General features: G+C 42.2%; 1 long non-coding RNA gene across 2 annotated transcripts in view; it reads right to left on the minus strand.

Annotated features, from left to right (window-relative positions):
• The window catches only part of LOC149269053 (uncharacterized), a 43,859-nt gene that overhangs the window by 4,123 nt on the left and 22,225 nt on the right, over window positions 1-17,511 (minus strand). Inside the window, exon 3 of one of the 2 annotated variants that reach the window (XR_016269656.1) lies at window positions 16,850-16,904. This is a non-coding gene — a long non-coding RNA (uncharacterized LOC149269053). Of the gene's footprint in view, window positions 1-637; window positions 16,905-17,511 lie in introns of those variants that run through there. The other variant, XR_016269655.1, reaches the window with a different exon arrangement.

Genomic DNA, 17,511 nt, shown 5'->3' on the forward strand with positions numbered 1-17,511 from the left:
GCTGATGATGTTGCGTTGAGTTTTATGGCAAATGCAAATACATAAATAAAAATAAAATGTAATTTTTCATTTACAGCTCGCCGGTTTCCTTTTTTGGCTTTAGTTTCATGCTGATATTGTTATTGTTTTTCCTTGCTCTTCGCTTTTCCCTGTTTCTCTTTTGTTTCGTGCTCAGCTTTTAATTTGCGCCTGGCAGCAGGAAGAGCTGAAAGCACCGTCACAGTCCCTAACACCGCCCGGAAGTCTTGAGTTTCTTGTAAAAGTTAGCGTCGCGACGTCGAGGGATTTGCTGACCGGCAATCAGAGTTTAGTTCACTTTGCAATAGATTTGATTCGCATCCACTTAGCTCTAGTTATGGTTGATCTTTTCCAATTGGGAATCGAACTTAAGCTCGCTGTCGTCGCTCTCCTTCTGTATATCACCTCACTCGTTCGCACACCAATTACATTAACAAGAGTGCCAGGGTCTACTTTGCATGGGCCTGGACCGAATTTCGATGCCGATAAAGATGTCGCAAATGTCAACATGATGACAACAATTTGTAAAAAATACTTGATTTATATGCCACAAAAGCAGGAGGTTTAGAGAAGAGAGCAGCAGCAGCAGCAGGAGCAGGAGCAGCAGCAACAACAAAATTAAATGTGCTTCTCCTGCTGCGCTAATGGCAAGTGGTTGGGCATAAGGATGTGAATCCTTGTGCTCGTCGCCAACGCAACTCACGTAATGAATGCGAGAGGCAAGCAAAGCATGAAAAATAGCACACACACATACACACAATGGTTATGTGTGTGTGTGTGTGTGTGGGGTTCGTTTTGTGGTTGGCTAGCATATAATTTTCAATGTTGACAGGCAGCAAAAGTTAATAACGCACCATACACGATAATGGCCTCAAACATGGCCATATACAAATAGAGGGAGAGAGAGAGAGAGAGAGAGAGAGAGAGAGAGAGAGAGAGAGAGAGCGAGAAGAGTCCGGGCAGGCAGGCCGACTGACCCGTCTCCTGCCTAATAGCGTCACAAATGGTCGAGATTTAGCTGGCGACTGGCAGCGTCAAGGGGACACTATGGTGCGACCGACTTCAATTCGATTGATGAGCTTTGCTAGCGCAACGGAAGTGGAGTCTATGTGTGTGTGTGTGCGTGTGGGGTCTGGGTGGTGTCCACTTCACAGCGTTCTCTTCTCTAAATTGTGGGCAATTAACTTGCTTGATGGCTGCTGCCAATCACAGCGACCTGCCCAAGCCACGCTCCACGCTCCACGTTCCACTTGTTCGTTATCCGCGCCGAGGACTTAAAGCGAGCTGTCCCTCATCTCTGTCGCTCATTCCCATTCTCCCCCCCTACCTGTCTCTCTCTCTCACTCTACCACTTTTTGTGACGCTAGGTGTTTATTTCTTTCTTTCTTTTTTTGTGCTGCGGTCGCCTGGGCCAAGGATTTTCATTTTAATTTGCTAAATACGCTGCACACTCAGCCTTTCAGCCCTTTGCCTCTTCACGCCGTCTCTTCACCAAGTGCACTTGCACAGCTAACCCAAACAAGCTGTTGTGAGTGAGTTTCTCTCTCTCTCTCTCTCTCACTCTCTTCCTCTCTCTCTCTTTCTCTCTCTCTCTTTCTCTGTGTTTGTGGTGTAGAGAACCCTTTGCATTAAGCGGATTAGGGGCGTTAAATGCTTTGATTTAGGATACGTGAGCCAGCTGTGATATGTGATAATTAATTCAGCTACCTTGCTGAAATATGGACTAGTCGAGCCATTGTACAATGTACACAATGAATGCGCTTCAGCTAAACGTCGCCTGTGTGTGCTGCACACAAAGTAATAAGCTGAAAGCTCCTGCTGCTGCTCCTGCTCCTGCTGCTCCTGCGCTGCTGCTGATGTTGATGAAGAGATGGCAAGTCATTTGTAGAGAAAAAGTGCAGCGAAATAAGTCAACATTATTTCTGGCGCCCATTAGCACACATACCCACACACACACACACTCCTTCTCTGGCCTATCAAAAATGTGCGAATGTGCATAAAACACGGCTGCAGTTTGGCTGGCAGCGAAGCCAAGAAAATGTACATAAAATGTCACTCACTTTTGGCCCAAGTATGCCCAGCAGCCACGCCCACGCCGCCTTGGTGGCATGCAACGACAAATGCAACACTTTTGCAGCCAGCTTCATTTGCATTCGAGCTGGCTGTAGGGCGGGCGGGTTCTTGGGCTGGGTTGGGCTGACTTGTCTGATAATGGCGGAAATTTAATGCCTGTGGCAACTTCATTTAACTTTTTTAACCCAACTCAAAATAAAAAGAAAAAGCAGCCGTGGAATGTGGAACGCCTGCAAATCCATTTCGCCCACACAGTAGGTGACAAAAAGCGCCGGAGTGGTGCTGGAGCGCCGTAGCAGTTGCTTGCGGCAAAAAGGACCCGCCAGCTGCCACACAATCTGCCATATCACTGACAGTTTTATCGACTTAACAAAACTAACTGCCATTAGTTTCACTTTGCTGCGAGTGTCGCTGAAAGGCCACGAAAGCTGCAGCGGCAGCATCCACTACAAAAAGTTGGCCATTGTTGCCGCACGGAAAGGATTCGTTTGGCAGGAGCAACAGCAGCAAAAATAGGAAAAACAGAAAACAAGCGACAAAAGCCAAGACAAAGCCAAAATAAACACGGCGACAAACAAAATACAAAACAAAGAGCAACAAGAAGCAAGGCAACAAAATAGACGAAATGGCAAATGGTGCAGATAAGGAACATGAAACGTGAGACATAAGATAGAAGAGGAGGCAACGCGCGTGGTGGTTCGACTGGCTGCTGCTGTCCCGGACAGGACGTTGAAAAATCACTTTAGCATGACCCCAAAATGTCTATTTCATTAATACAAATAAACCCTCCACACACACACACACACACACACAGAGTGAGAGCTGCCGAAAAAACCAATAGACGATGCCAGCCAAAACAAATCGTTTGTGCGTCCTGCAACGACATTCAGACAAATTAAAATGAACATGAAAGTCGGCGCAGAGATACTAAAGCAAATGGCGAGGACCTCAGCCTCAGCCTCAGCCTTAGCCGCATCATCAGCCTTAGCTGGCAGCCTCTTCCATCTAGTTTTCTACGGGCCACGCCCAGCGCACGTCTTTGGCTATTGACATTAAAATTTGTCATTCGTTTTAGACGGTTCCGCTCGTTTTTTTTGCGGCTGCTTGTGTATTTTACAATGCCGAGACGCGGCAGCGGGCGGGTATGCACGACTGGCAAGCATAGCTCAGCTATATGCCACTTGCCAGAGGGTAACTGCTCGTTGTTCATTTCGAGTTACTTGGGCCAGCCAGGCTTATTTATTTTGCATTTTCAATAGATTTTGCTGGCACTACTTGAGATGGCGAGCACGTGGCCAGCCGCAAAAATGTGCCGGGAAATGTGCCGGGAAATGCTGATGAGCGGGGGCAGCAGCTAATCAGGCGAGTGCCGGAAATAATTTCGACCGGCTGATTTGATAAAAGTTTCGGGCGATTGATGAGCGCCGTTTGAGCTGTCATTGTTGGGCCGTTGCTTCATTTATATTTGTATTTCATTAAAATTATTGCGTTGAGTGTGAGAGGTCCTTTCACAGTGTGCATGTGTGTGTGTGTGTGTGGGTGTGCGGACCAAAACTAATTGATTGACACAGTTTTTGTTCGGTCAGCGTGGCGGCTTGATCGATTGATTTAATTTGTTGTAAAAAGCTGTTTGAAATTGATGGAGTTGAGAGAGAGAGAGAAGGAGAGATAGAGTGAAAGAGAGAGGGCGAGCTGGGCAAGAAAGCGAGACCAGCTAAAAGCGTAATTCCATTATGCAGCACACGGATAAGGCCAGAGCACTGCTGTGGCTGGGGTAGGGGCAGGGGCTGGGGGCGTTGGGGTTGAGCTTGGACGGCCACTCAATAATGTCATCAAAGTGGCTGCCACCAAATGCATAAAGCTGGGCGATGAAAAAAAATAAAGAAAGAGTAGGAGAAGGAGAAGGAGAAGGCAAAGGAGAGCCAAGTCAAAGGCAAAGGCAAAGGCAAAGCCAACGACTGGAGGCGGGTCACTAAAAGCCAAACAAAAATCGATAAGATTGTAAAGTGGCTGCAGTGAGCAGAGCAGCTGGGCGCTCGCCTCAGCTGTCTACGTCTTAGCACAGCAAAGCGAAAGAGCGAGAGAGAGAGGGAGAGGCGTACAGAGGGAGTTGCACATTTGCTTTTGAATTGAAGTGAAGCGAGGCTTAAGCAGCCGAGCTGAGCTGAGCAGCGCAAGGGCGTGGCGGGGCGTGGCACAAATTGCACTTTTCATTAAACTGAAAATCATAATAATCGTAATACTCGTAACAAACAGGATGAAGACGATGATAATGATGTTGATGGCGATGATGATGATGCTACTCCTGCAGTTACAGCGCCACTCGAACGCCACTAAGCTTAAGGCATTCTGAAGCGCTTTGCCCGCATTACTCGACTAGTTCCTGCCGCCTGTCATTCATCAATTGAGCAGCGAGTCGGAGCGGCTGGGCTGGGGCTGTTGCTTGCATTGGCTGCTTGGAAATTAGTTCGGTTGCATGCAACTGACATCAAAGTGTGTCAAAAGCTGAAGGCGACTCGATGCCACGCTGGCAAAATAATTTACACAACTTTTGTCAACTCACGACGTTGAAAAATCGACAGAGAGAGTGGTAGAGAGAGAGAGAGAGAGAGAGAGCGAGAGGGGGAGAGCTGAAATCGAACTACTAACTTTAAGCATGGCGAGGTTTTTCAATTTCCGTGACGGGCGGACGGACGGACGGTCGGCCGTGTCGCATCGAGGCCACGTAGACGCACTAAGCGCTGTCAGGCATTTAAATCTAACATTATTGCATTTGCCAATGAATATGTCAACAAAAATGCTGAGCACACACACACACACACGCACACACACAAGGACCTTCTTTGACATGCGATGCTGGCAGCGAGCAGGAGCAACTGCCTGCCTGGCTGGCTGCCTGGCAGACAATCAGCTAAATAGACGAGCGCATGCCAAATGTGCTGAGTGACATGCTAAGCAAATGATGAAGAATGAATGCGAAATGGTAATCGGAATGGAAATCGCAATGGAAAATGCCATTGAAAATTGGAAGTTGAATGGAAATGCGGGACCCGCACGTTTCGATTCCGTTTGATTTGCGAGTCAACGTCAGATGGCATCAGCGTTCTAGCCATTGCCTCGTTGCTGCGTTGCTTCGTTGCCTCGGCTAAATGAAAGTCAACTATGCGCTACTAGGGTCAGTTAGAGGTTCAAACTAGCAATCGAAATTGGAAGTACTATCTGGTGAACTCTCTATCTCTCACTCTCTCTCTCTCTCTCTCTCGCTCGCTTGTTCTTGCATTAATCAAAAGCTATCGAAACAGTGGCCATGTGTGTGTGTTTGTGTTTGTGTTTGTGTGTATGTGTGTGACACTGTCCAGGCGCCACTGATTGCGGATAAAGTCCAGCTCTATTCTATGCTTTAATAAACTAGAGCAGAAGAGGAGAAGAGAAAGATGCAGCCAAGCCAAGGCTGGTGTGTGGCTGTGTGGCAGCATGCCACTCCCCTCTGGCCGTACGTGGCGCCCTGAGTTATGCAGTGAAAAATTGTCGAGTGCATGATAAATGGTAGAGCCAGCGCTCGCTGCGCTGAGAACGTGGTCAGCCAGCAAAATGTGTAAGCAATAATAAGTGAGAAGACGATGAAAAGACGCTGCAGACCACAGAGACAGAGTAAGAGACTGATAGAGAGAGAGAGAGAGAGAGAGAGAGAGAGAGGTAGAGTGGGATTCAGTAGGTATAAAGATAGTGCTGAGACATGGAGTGACTGTACCACGAAATTGGCAACTGGAAATTATGTGTTTAAGGATGCGCTGATGGCGCTTGTTTGGCAAGCAAACAGCACGTCCTTTTCGTACTCATTTTGCTCCTGCTGCTCCTGCTGCTGCTTCTTTTGGTGGTTGCTTCGCACTTACTTTGTGCGCATTTTCAATTTGTCAAATGCATAACGAATGAGCGTGATTGAAGTGCCAGTCTCAGAATAAATACGAGTATATGTGTGCACATACATATATACACACATATACATATACATATTGGAATCTGCTTGCCAATGTCTAAAACTTTCGCACATAGGCACAGCTGTATTGCCAAGATTAATCGTGTTTTGCCATAGTCAGGCAACTGTTGTTGGCAGCTCGTATAATTACAACAACAACAACAACAACAACTACAGAAGGCAGCAGTGGCAGTAGTGGCAGCAAAACTTGAGCTGTTGCATGCATAATTGTGTAACAACACGAAAGCGGCGGCCGCAGGACACGCTTCGCCTGGCTGTGAGGCTGCAGCAAGGATACACGCAGCAACTCGAGCGCACAGCCTGCCAACTTTGTCTGCGCCTTTGGTTTGGATTTTGACACTTTTAAGCAACGCCCAAGCATACACAATACCCACACAATACCCACACAATACCCACACAATACACACACACATGCAGCCATATATGCTTATTGCCTGTGCGCAAACAGGACTGTCATAAATGCATTTTATGATTTTAATGAGTTTGCTGTTGATGTTTGGGGCTTTTCTTTCTTTTTCGGGCAACGCGCCTGAAACGCACTTAAAAGCTGACAGCTTAAACAGCTGTCAAAACGATCATAAAAATTGAATGCAAAATAAAACATTAATCACTGAAAATTTAATGGAAAACTGTGGAAAACTAAGAGTAGAGCTGAAGCGCTCTTTAATTGCTTTCTATCAAGTGTTGCTTCTACTATATCAATTAAAGTTGATATTGAATTCGATATATGACGAGCGGAGAGTGCTGTGGAAGAATCTCTAACTTTGTGGCATTTTTATCAATTTTTATTTTTAAATTTAAACTAAAAATATATTTAATTTTTCTAGAATTCACTAAATTATTCATATATCAATTATATTTCAGATAAGACTCAAAAATATTAAAAGCTTTTTAATCCATTTTTAATGCAACTTTTGCAACTGCTTTCAAGGGCTTTAAACTTTCACACACACACACATGGAACTGCCAAAAGCTTTGTTAAGCAAGTGTTATAAAACATTTTTTGATAAATGCAAGCGCAACCGCAAAATATCATATGAATGATTGCGTTCATAAATAATGGTCACGATGGCCGCGAACCTGCACCACCCGTACATAACACCCACCCACATTCACACACACACACACACCTACACTCCCAAATGGCAAACAGTTGTATAACTGGCTGGGCATTCATTTATTTAATATAAATTGGTGCCTCGCACCTTGCACTAGAATTTATGTGATTTTTGCACATTTGTTATTTGCATTTAATTAAATGCAAGTGCTGCAATAAAAAAAAGCTAAATAAAAAAAAATAATCATATTGCATTTGCCAGCTGCACAATGTGTTTTAATTAGAAATCAAATATAATGCCATTGGCAAATAGAATCAATACTAACACGTATGACAGCGGTCAAAGCAACAACAACAACAACTCACTAAATCATAATACTTGCCAATTGGTAAACAAATAATCATTAATTTTTTTGTAGTGTATCCGCCTGCATTTGGTTTTTCATTTTGATTGCAGTTAGCAGTTTATCTCTCTCTCTCTCTCTCCCTCTCCCCCTCTCTCGCTCTACTAAAGCAATTACTAAACAAAGCACGGCAGCAGCTTACGCCCACCTGCTTCACCTGCCTTAGCTAACTGCCCTAGGTTTTTTCTTTGCTTTTTGATTCCAGCCCATTCTAAATTTTCCGCTCTTTGCATACAAATCTGTAGCATATCCGCCGGCCATCAAATGCAGCCGGACAGGCGGGCCAAGGGATTCATGTGTGCAGCCATTTTTTATGCAGCAACCGATTCAGTTCGCTTTTTTCGGTTTTCGGTATTCGGCTCAAATTTATGGCTTTTATTTTGAGGCCATTGTAGATTAGTTTTTTATGGGAGCACAACACAAAACTGATTAAACATTTTGAGAGGCACAAAAATCAATGTTTATTTTAGGAAAAACGAGTGAAACATAAAGAGAGAGAGAGAGAGACAGTGAAACAAGAGAAAAGCTGTGTATGTTAAGGCGAAAATGAAATGCTCTAATGGCAGGCTTATAGGTCGTGGAAGAGTGAAGCACTATGATAGATATAGGGAATGTAAAATAGAGTGGAGGTATTTTAGTTAATAGGAAACTTTTAGTCTGGAAAATTATTTTAAATATGATGATAATATAATATTGTATGATATGATATGTGTTATATGGTATGACATTATATGATGTGATAAGTTAAGGTATGATATGATGTACATATTTAAGATATATTATTTAGTATACATAGTATATCTAAATATATAATGTGATATAATATATAAATATATTAAATGATATACATATATCATCTATCATATGAACTATATGTTGTACAAAATACGATGATGTCTTCTATTAAACATGATATAAGCCATGTGATATCTTCAAATTCACTTCTATATATATAATGAGAAAAAATATATAAAATTTTGTATATATTTTTGATTGTCTATAAATCTTCTCCAATAATCTACACGAGCCTCTCTCTCTCACTCTCACTGCATTTCACATTAAAATGACTATAGAGTATACAAATATCTATATATTTGCGTAATCTCGCTGCTCTCGGCACATGAGAAGCATCCATGGAACACATAATATTATTATAAACTGATAAATAACAGACAGATGAAGGCAACTTTGTTATTTTAAGCATAAATCAAACGTTTTTTGCGTTTCATTTTATATAAATTTCATCAGAGAAAATCTACATAAATTTGCAATTGATATTGGTTTATCAAAGCTGCTCTGATTGCCATATGATTCAACATTTTAATCAAATTTTTCTTCTATTTTATTTATTTTTTTTTTTTTTTTTTGGTTCGTTTCGTTGGAAAATAAAATTTGTTTGTTTATTCGCTTGAAATTGTATTATTATTGCAGTTATTGTTTTTCGTATTTGATGCGAGCTTCATTCACTGCAAAGACAACAAATAATTGGCAATTTAAAACACGTTTCGCTGTGTGCAATCGGATTGAATAGGGGTAGTCCCTCTGCACACGGACACACACAGACATTTAACACCCAGCTCTAAGCCCTGGCTATCTCTCTGCGTGCTGCAGCTGGCTGTAATTGAATTACATTTGTCTTTGCTTAAATCAGCAAAATATAAATTTCGCTAGCCATTGAGCTTCACTCGATTGCACTTGGATCACATTCACAATCACAATCACAATCACAATCCCATTCACATTCACATTTTGCTATACATATCATAATTGCAGTTATTATTCCAGTGCTTGCTTAGTTTTGTTGTGCTGCACGACTGCCGTGCCCCATGTGGCACGTGCACAGCACTCATAATTGCATCAAGGCGAATCAAAAAGATGCTGCAGCTGTTGCCAGTCATCAGCAATTCGAAGCAGAATAGACAGAAATTAACTCGATATTCTGAATGAAGGTTGAAATTTGATTTCGTGCCAGATATTTATGCACGATAACAATTGCAAATCTCAGATTTGATGAATTCGAAAATAATAATAATCGATTTATGAATTAGTTTAAAGTTAATGACTTAACATATGCAAAATCTTTCAGCGATTTGAATGTTGTTCTAATAAAACTTAAAAATTTTATTATCTATCAGTATAGATCATGAAAATTTGATTATAAAAATCTGATATATTTTTTTATGCTTTCCAGGCTTAGTTATCTAGTTTTCTATAATATATATATTTTTTAAATTTATATATTTTTTTTTAATATATTTATATATATATATATTTATATATATATATTTTTTTCTTTATATATTTTATGTTTATATATTTTTTCTATCAATCCATATCTCAGCTTTATATAAAAGGGTATTCAGCTCATCGTCTTTCTCTAGTAAACCTCTCTCCACTTGTTTTTTGTTTCTTTGCTGCCTTCATTCTTATTAGTTTGAAATCAAAGTCTCTCGTCTGGTTTATTAATTACGCATGCGATGCGTGAGTGGCATTTATATGAATAAATACATTGAAAGATAAGGTCAGCACCGGCTTTTGATAACGTATTCCAATAATTCAATTTAAATGGCATATAATTGAAATCTGTGCGTTTGTGCCAGATGCAAATGAAATCGCATATGACAGCTGCATAATAAGAAATTGTAATGTCATTTTCCTACTGGCTATCGAATTGATCAGAAATATGCTGGAGCTGAGTCACTCGGCCGCTCATGCCCAAGCGCAGACGTTTATGTTTACGGTAAATACTGGCTATGGTGTACCCGCTATATATGTGCGTGTGTGTGTGTGTGTGTGTGTGTGCATCGTATCCAATTACATTGACAACGTTATTTACATATGCACATTATTGTACATTTTATTTCCCTTTGGGTGGGTGGGCTGCGTGGGGCTCAGTTTATTTCACAGTTTATTTATTTTACGTTGTCTGTGCCGACATTTCGCATCTCTTTCGGCTTTAATTTTTTTTTACTCTTAATTTGCACAAATAAATGAAAAATCAGTCACAAAATATCTCCCTCTTACTCAGCTTCTCTCTCTCTCTCTCTCTCTCTCTCTCTCTCTCTCTCTCTCTCTCCCCATATACACATACACACATATAGTTGAGGCATCGTTATCTCTATGGCTATCGGCTCTTGTCTGATGCGGATGCGTTTTTGGTGCCTCGCTTTATGATTCTGTTGCCAATTCTGTCAGCCTGATGGACGGCAAGCGGCTAACGGGACAGTGGGACAGCGAGACGGCCAGATAGATAGACGTTGGCTGGTTTTCGACGATTTCCAGTTCGCTGATGCGTTTTAATTGGAATTTCCGCTTTTCGCTTGTGTGAAAAATTAAAATAATTTTCAGTTAAACAGTCAGCATAGCACATAGCACACGCCCTGCGCCAGCCGAGGGCGTGGCTGGGCAATTTACACCAGCTATTTGCAAGTTTTGTCACGCAAATTGCTTTGCATGCAACAGCATCGTGCATCAGCACAAAAGTTGAGCATGAACTATAGTCGTACATATCTACATATATACACATATACATATAGACATATTGCAAGCGCATCCATTAATTATGCCATTTTTATGTGAGCGTCTCTCAAAATGTTCATTAATTTAATTGAGCATTGTTGAGTTGCTCAGGCGGCGCTCTGCGTCTCGCATTTCCGGGCTTGATGGGGGCTTAGACCCAAGGGTCACGTCGCCTGTTAAAAATGAGTTTCTATACCCTGACCACATTGCGAATGGGTAAGAGCGGGTATCATGTTTATGCAGCAATTCAATTCAATGCATGAGCAACAAGCAATAGCAGAATGTTTACACACATATAGATTCCTGGTAAGGAGAACTCGGCATGCTTGAGACTTCTAATTTGCACAGGCTCTCCTCCGGTTCAGGGTGTGCGCCAGTCGCCTAGTCCCCATCGAAAAAACACTCTCGCTTGCTTTAAATAAACTTGGGGCACTTTGTTTGGTCTGTTTGCACAGCTCGGCGCCGGCGTTGACCTTTTTTAACGGCCCATAAACGTGGCCGCTGGCGAATACTTTTTAAATGTTAAATAAACATTTTATAGCTAACAAAACAGAACAAAAACAAAAAGAAAGAATGAAAAATGATGTTTAAAAACCGCTTAAACTTGCGCTAATTATAATCCTATTGAATTTAAAATTTACCTCAAATACAACAATAGAAATGCGTGTTTCTGAATACGATATATACAAGTGTATATATATTTAATTACGCAGGGATTTGCTTAAATCCATTTGGTTGCCTATCCGTTGCATAAGCCAAAGGTCGCTTAATATTTGACGTATTTCTGGCATTATTATTATCGCCCCTGGCAGCATTAAAATAGGGCAAAGTATAAAAAACAAAACCCCCGCCTCAGCCGCCTCGGCCGCCCCTGGCGTGTACAACAATGAAAGCAACTGCTGTGCTGAAATTTAATAAAACGTCGCGTCGCGTCGCGTCGTGAACAGCCAAAAATTTCAATGAAATGGCGGCCAGTTGGGCGATTAAGTTGCCAAATAAACTGCGACAGGGGCCAACGAGAGGTTAAGAAGGGGCGGGGGAGGGAGGGCGTGGAGGAGGGGGTGATGGCATTAAATATCAAAGGGTTTTCGCTGCTGCTGCTGTTGCTGCTTTTGGCCTGTTTGCCAAGTGATTTTCCTCTCTTGCTGAATTTTTACTTTTAATGAATTCAGTTTTTCTTGTTTTCGCTACAACATTTTTCATATTTATGCATGTATTGTGTGTAGCGTGTAGCTACTGTACGAGCTGCTGTCGTTTTAACCGCTTTCATAAATTTTAATGTAATATATTTTTACCCAGCTCCCTTGGTTATATAATTGAAATCCATTTAATGAAAATGCGGTGTCAAAAAAAAAAAAAAGAAGAAAAAATGTCCGAAGCACCCACAGCGTGCGTGTGTGTGTGTGTGTATGTATGTAGTTGGGGCTAAGATTGAGCTATGTGTGTCGTGCCAGTGTGTGTCTGACGCTTCACATAATTAATGGCTTGCCATGGCCGCTGCACAAAAAAGATTATCTATCAATAGATGAGCCCTGACAAGTTACACATAAAAACGTGTATGTACACATACATACATACATTCGATTGATTCGGCACAAAGGCGGCATTAAATGTTTATAAATTATAATTACAGACATATGAGATTGTGGCTGTGACATGACATTTGCCGCAAATTGAATTGATTGTGGTTTAGCTACGTTTCCTCCTGCTCCTCCTGCTCTGCAGCCAGCCCCAAAAAGTAGGCAACACTTTTTCTCTCTATTGATTTTGAACTACCATCGAATTGGCAGTTGAGGCAAAGTTTAAAGCGCTGTCCAAATACGAAAAGTAGCTGAGCGAACGAGGGAAAAAAAGTTATTTATTATATTTGCCAAAGTGCAAATAAATACAGAAGCTGGCACGAGCTGCCAGCGAAGGCCATCAAATAAAAAGGCTTCCGTTCGAAATTGATCTCAATTTTCTTTCATTGCATATACAAACACACATATATATAGATGTATGTATATATATGTTAGCCTGGGCTACGTCGGACTTCCGTTGCCATTTGAAAGTTGCGCTCGCTCTTCTATGGCACTTGAGCACTTGCCACAAGTGTCCGGCCGGACAGGCCAAACAAGTTCCGCTGAATGGGGCACTGAAGGCAGGAATATTATAATTTGCGCTTAAATCAAATCAATTTCAGTATCATTTAAATCAAGGCACATGCCAAACACAATTGTCCGCCAACTGGGGACAGGTATTGGCAAAGCACTCAAACGTTCAAAAAGCCAGGCAGCCGGGCAGGCAGACAGACAGACAGACAGACAGACGGAAGGAAGAAGACCAAGCACCCAGACAGCGGACAGTTGCTTAGCAGCTATTATGTGCACATGCTGCCACAGCTGCGCCTCAGAGTATGTGTGTGTGTGTGTGTGTGTGTGTGTGTGTGTGTGTGTGTGTGTGTGTGTGTTAGTGCCTCGCCTTCATTTATTCATTCGTTTCATTGGGGCTGGCGCTGAGCCTGTAGCAGCCAACTGGGGAATTGCTTTTAGTGTTGTTATTGCGCCAGCAGCAGCAGCAGCAGCAGCGTTGACGTCGATGCTTGGCATTTGTGTTTATGTAGTTGCCATGACCATAACAAAATCAAACCACATCAATTGTGCACCTAAATGGCCAAGTGGGACCTCTTAGCTATTCATTTGGCTTTTCGTTCGCCTAGAGACAGCAACAGAGAAGAAGAGACTGAGAGAGGTAGAGTGGGTGAGTAGGCGTGTGGGAGTTAACGAATATCTCTCTTTAATGTTGTTGCTGCTGTTGCTACTCCTACTACTCCTGCTGCTGTTGCTGCTGTTGCTGCTGCTGCTGTTACTCCTGCTGTTGCTGCTGTTGCTGCTGCCACTGCTTTAATTGTTGCTGCTGGCAATTGGTCGACGCATTTAATGAAATTCATGTTAAACGCTTTTGCAGTTTGCAATTGTCACTTGCCTTTTGTTGCACTGCACAAAATGAAATTAATTTTGCGTTGCCAACAAGCACAACAAAAATACTCATATGACATGTGTGTGTGTGTGTGTGTGTGTGTGTGCCGCACCTCGCTCCGCTCCTGAAGTTATTTCTGGCACTGACATTGTCATTTTCTGCTGCTGCTGCTGCTCCTCCTGCTGCTCCTGCTGTTGGTGTTATTTCTAGCTATGCATTTCCATTTCCATTCTCATTTCCATTTTAACTTTGGTCACACACGAGTTGGGTCCGTCTCGGTTACAGTTGTCTCTCAGCTCGAGCTACAGCTACCTGTGGCGAGAAACATTTGCCTGTGCCCAAAAATTGCCAGCACAGAGATACAAAATATCAACGGATGCAGCAGAAGCAGCAGAAGCAGCAGCAGCAACTGAAAAATGCCACAAAATAATGAAAAAAGTTTTATAATTGCATAGAAACTTTCCAATTAACAGGCTGCCTCTGGTTGCTGGCCACAAATTGCCAAAGCCAAAGCCAAAGCCAAAACCAAAGCCAAAGCCAATGCCAGAGTCGAAACCAAAAACTGAAGCTGGCCAAGTGGCAATTGGATCTATTCATTAGTGTTGCATTAAATCTGTTAAACACGCTACAAATGAGCACTAATATCTGTATAACAAGAGAACACACACACATACACACACACACTCATTCACATAGAGAATTATTTTAATTGAAAGACATTCTTTTAGCCATCTCAAGCGTTATATAAAACAACTTCCTTTTATGCATAAGCAACATAACTTTTGGCTTGTCTCGAGCTGTGGCTAAATATGCAAAGGAACAGCAACAGAGGCAGCAGCAGCAGGGGCAGCAGCAGGAACGGCAGGACACAGCAACACATCCAGAGCATGTCTACATGCCCAGCTTCCTTTTTCGTTGCTCTTACAGGCTGGCAACATTTCATTAAGTTTTTGCGCAAAACTTTTATTAAAACAAATACGTGCTGGTGCCCAGAGCAGCGGAATGGGAGCTCCTCTTCGTCTAGGTTGCTTTGGTTGTTGCTGTTGTGGCGGAACGTCTAACGTCTCGTTACATTTTGGCCTCAATTTTTGTTGCTTTTTTGCACTGCTTATTTTTGCTTGGTTTTTTTTTTTTTTGCCTTGTTTTTTTTTTTCTTGTGGCAAGCAAAAGTCAAGTCAAGTAGATTTCTGCTGACTTTTGCACAACATACAAAAGCCCAAATGCAACAATTTCCTGACTGCCAGTCGAGTGACTCTAACCCGTTTCTCATTCTCTCTCCCTCTCCCTCTCTCTGTCTGTCTGTCTGACTGTCTGACCCGTCAGCAGCACATTGCCTAAGTAAGTTGTTTAACTCCGGCCGTTGCCAGTCAGCTCGGCGGCGTTGTTGTCTTCGCAGCTGGCGCCAAGCTGGCAGAAAATCAGTCTGGCAACTTGTGACAGACTTCAAGATACCCAGCATCGCAAAAGCTGTTCTATCAGCGAAGTATAAGCTCATATACAATGTGAAGTCCTTTAAACACTTTGTGAAGCAAAGCCTATTGCTTCGCCTGAAAAGCTTCAAATGTGATTAATGTGAAGCTGTCATGGGCTTTCAGTGAACTTTTAGAGTTTCCGAATTTTTCTTTTAGTGATGACTTTTGGCATATAAACTGTCATGTGATTTTTGAAAAGTTGAATAACTTTTACAGCTACATATAATGAGCTTTCGAAGCTCTTAAGTGAGTAAGTTTTTTTTAATGAACTTTGCTCTTATGCTTAAGCTACTCAATAAACTTATAATTATAATAATAATAAGAACATCTCAAATATTCATATTTTCTTAAAAGCTCTGCATTAAAGCTATCTGAAAATTTGCATACGCTTTCAAAGCTCGTTATTCAATCTAATTTTGAATAAACACTAGGCGGTTAATCAACTTCTTTTATAGTCAGGCTTTAATAGCTGCTTGTTGTCAGAGCTCTGAAGTTTTCAATAAAGTCTTTTCGCCAGACAATCTCACGTCGCTTCATTGCTGTCATATAACAGATAATTACTTAAAAAAATAAAAAAAAATACATCCAAAAGCTTCTTTTCAGTCTCTCTCATTTTTAAAGATTATGCACGTACTTATGTTTAATTGCTTTCATCTGCTTCTCTTTATTTTTTTGCTTTTTTTTTTTTGGCAGACATCTTAAGACTCGCGAAAAAATGCGACAAGCTGCTTCTGCGCCAGCAGGGTATTCATTTGCGCAGCCACGCCCACACACACACACACACACACATACAGACACACATAATGTTGTGCTGCTAGTGGTGTTGATGGTGGTGCTGGTGGCGTTGGTGGTGGCTGCGGTGTTGCACACATTTGCGGCAACGGCCGTGCAAACTGAAAGCCAAGTTGCAAAAGTCAAGAAAATGGCATCTTGAAATGTGAACTTTTTCAGCTGCACTTCTTTTTGAATACTTTTGTGCCTGACATACGGATTTAGCAGTTGTTCATGTTGTTTGTGTTGCTGTTGTTGTTGTTGCTGTTGTTGCCTGGCTGCACGGCTTAAAACTCCAGACGCTTTGGCACTCTGTGCAGCGCATTTCAAATAGTCAAAGTTTAGGCAGAGAATCTGCAATTCAATGCTGCATCGATTGGGGGGCACCAATGTCTATTTGATTGTGTATAGAGCCCACTCCTACCCCACTCCCTCTCTCTCTCTCACACACGCACACACGCACGCAAGGGGCTGCATGTTAACGACATTTTGATTTTGTCTGCCGCTGCTGTTGCACGGCTTCGCATTTCCGCATTTAATTAGATTGTGCAACATTATGCAGCTGCCACCAACTACTTACCACAATGTATGTATGTACGTATGTCTGCATGAGCAAGCTCGGCCAAGTTGATTTTCTGCAAGCAAACAATGTTGAGAAGAATATTAAGCGAACGGCTTGAGCAGCTGGGCATGCTAATTTACTGATATCTACAGTCAGAAATAATAAATGATAAGGCAACAAAACAAAATCTATGTATATATATGTGCATAGATATGCATGTATATGTATGTGTGTCGGCATTTCGCAGTAAATTGTGGCAGCAACTTTGTCGCAAAACAGTTGCGCAACAACTTGATACATTTTAGTGCTTTATCTCATAATTAATGGCGGCTGGGTATCAGGCGTGGCTGGGTCCTCCTGCTGCTGCTGCTGCTGCTCCTGCTACTGCTCCTGCTGCTACTCCTGCTACAAGCAGACAAGAAATTAATTGCGCTTTACGCGCCACGATAAACGCCGGCAGTGCCACAGCGAGTGGCGAGTGGCGAGTGCCATTGCCATTGCCATTGCCACTGCCACAGTCGGTTACAAATGAAGCAACTGCTTGCTTGGTGGCTCAGCGTTCAGTTGCAGCTTGTCGCAAAAATTAATTAAAAGTAAATCCAGTAAAAACTATTAAAGTTAAATTTGGCATGAACTCGACCACAAATCAATCTGCCACAGCGTAAGCGCTTTATGTGTGT

The sequence above is a fragment of the Drosophila arizonae genome, chromosome 4 (assembly GCF_054131065.1).
Source record: "Drosophila arizonae isolate 15081-1271.41 chromosome 4, UAZ_ARI_1.0, whole genome shotgun sequence".
Lineage (NCBI taxonomy): Eukaryota > Metazoa > Arthropoda > Insecta > Diptera > Drosophilidae > Drosophila > Drosophila arizonae.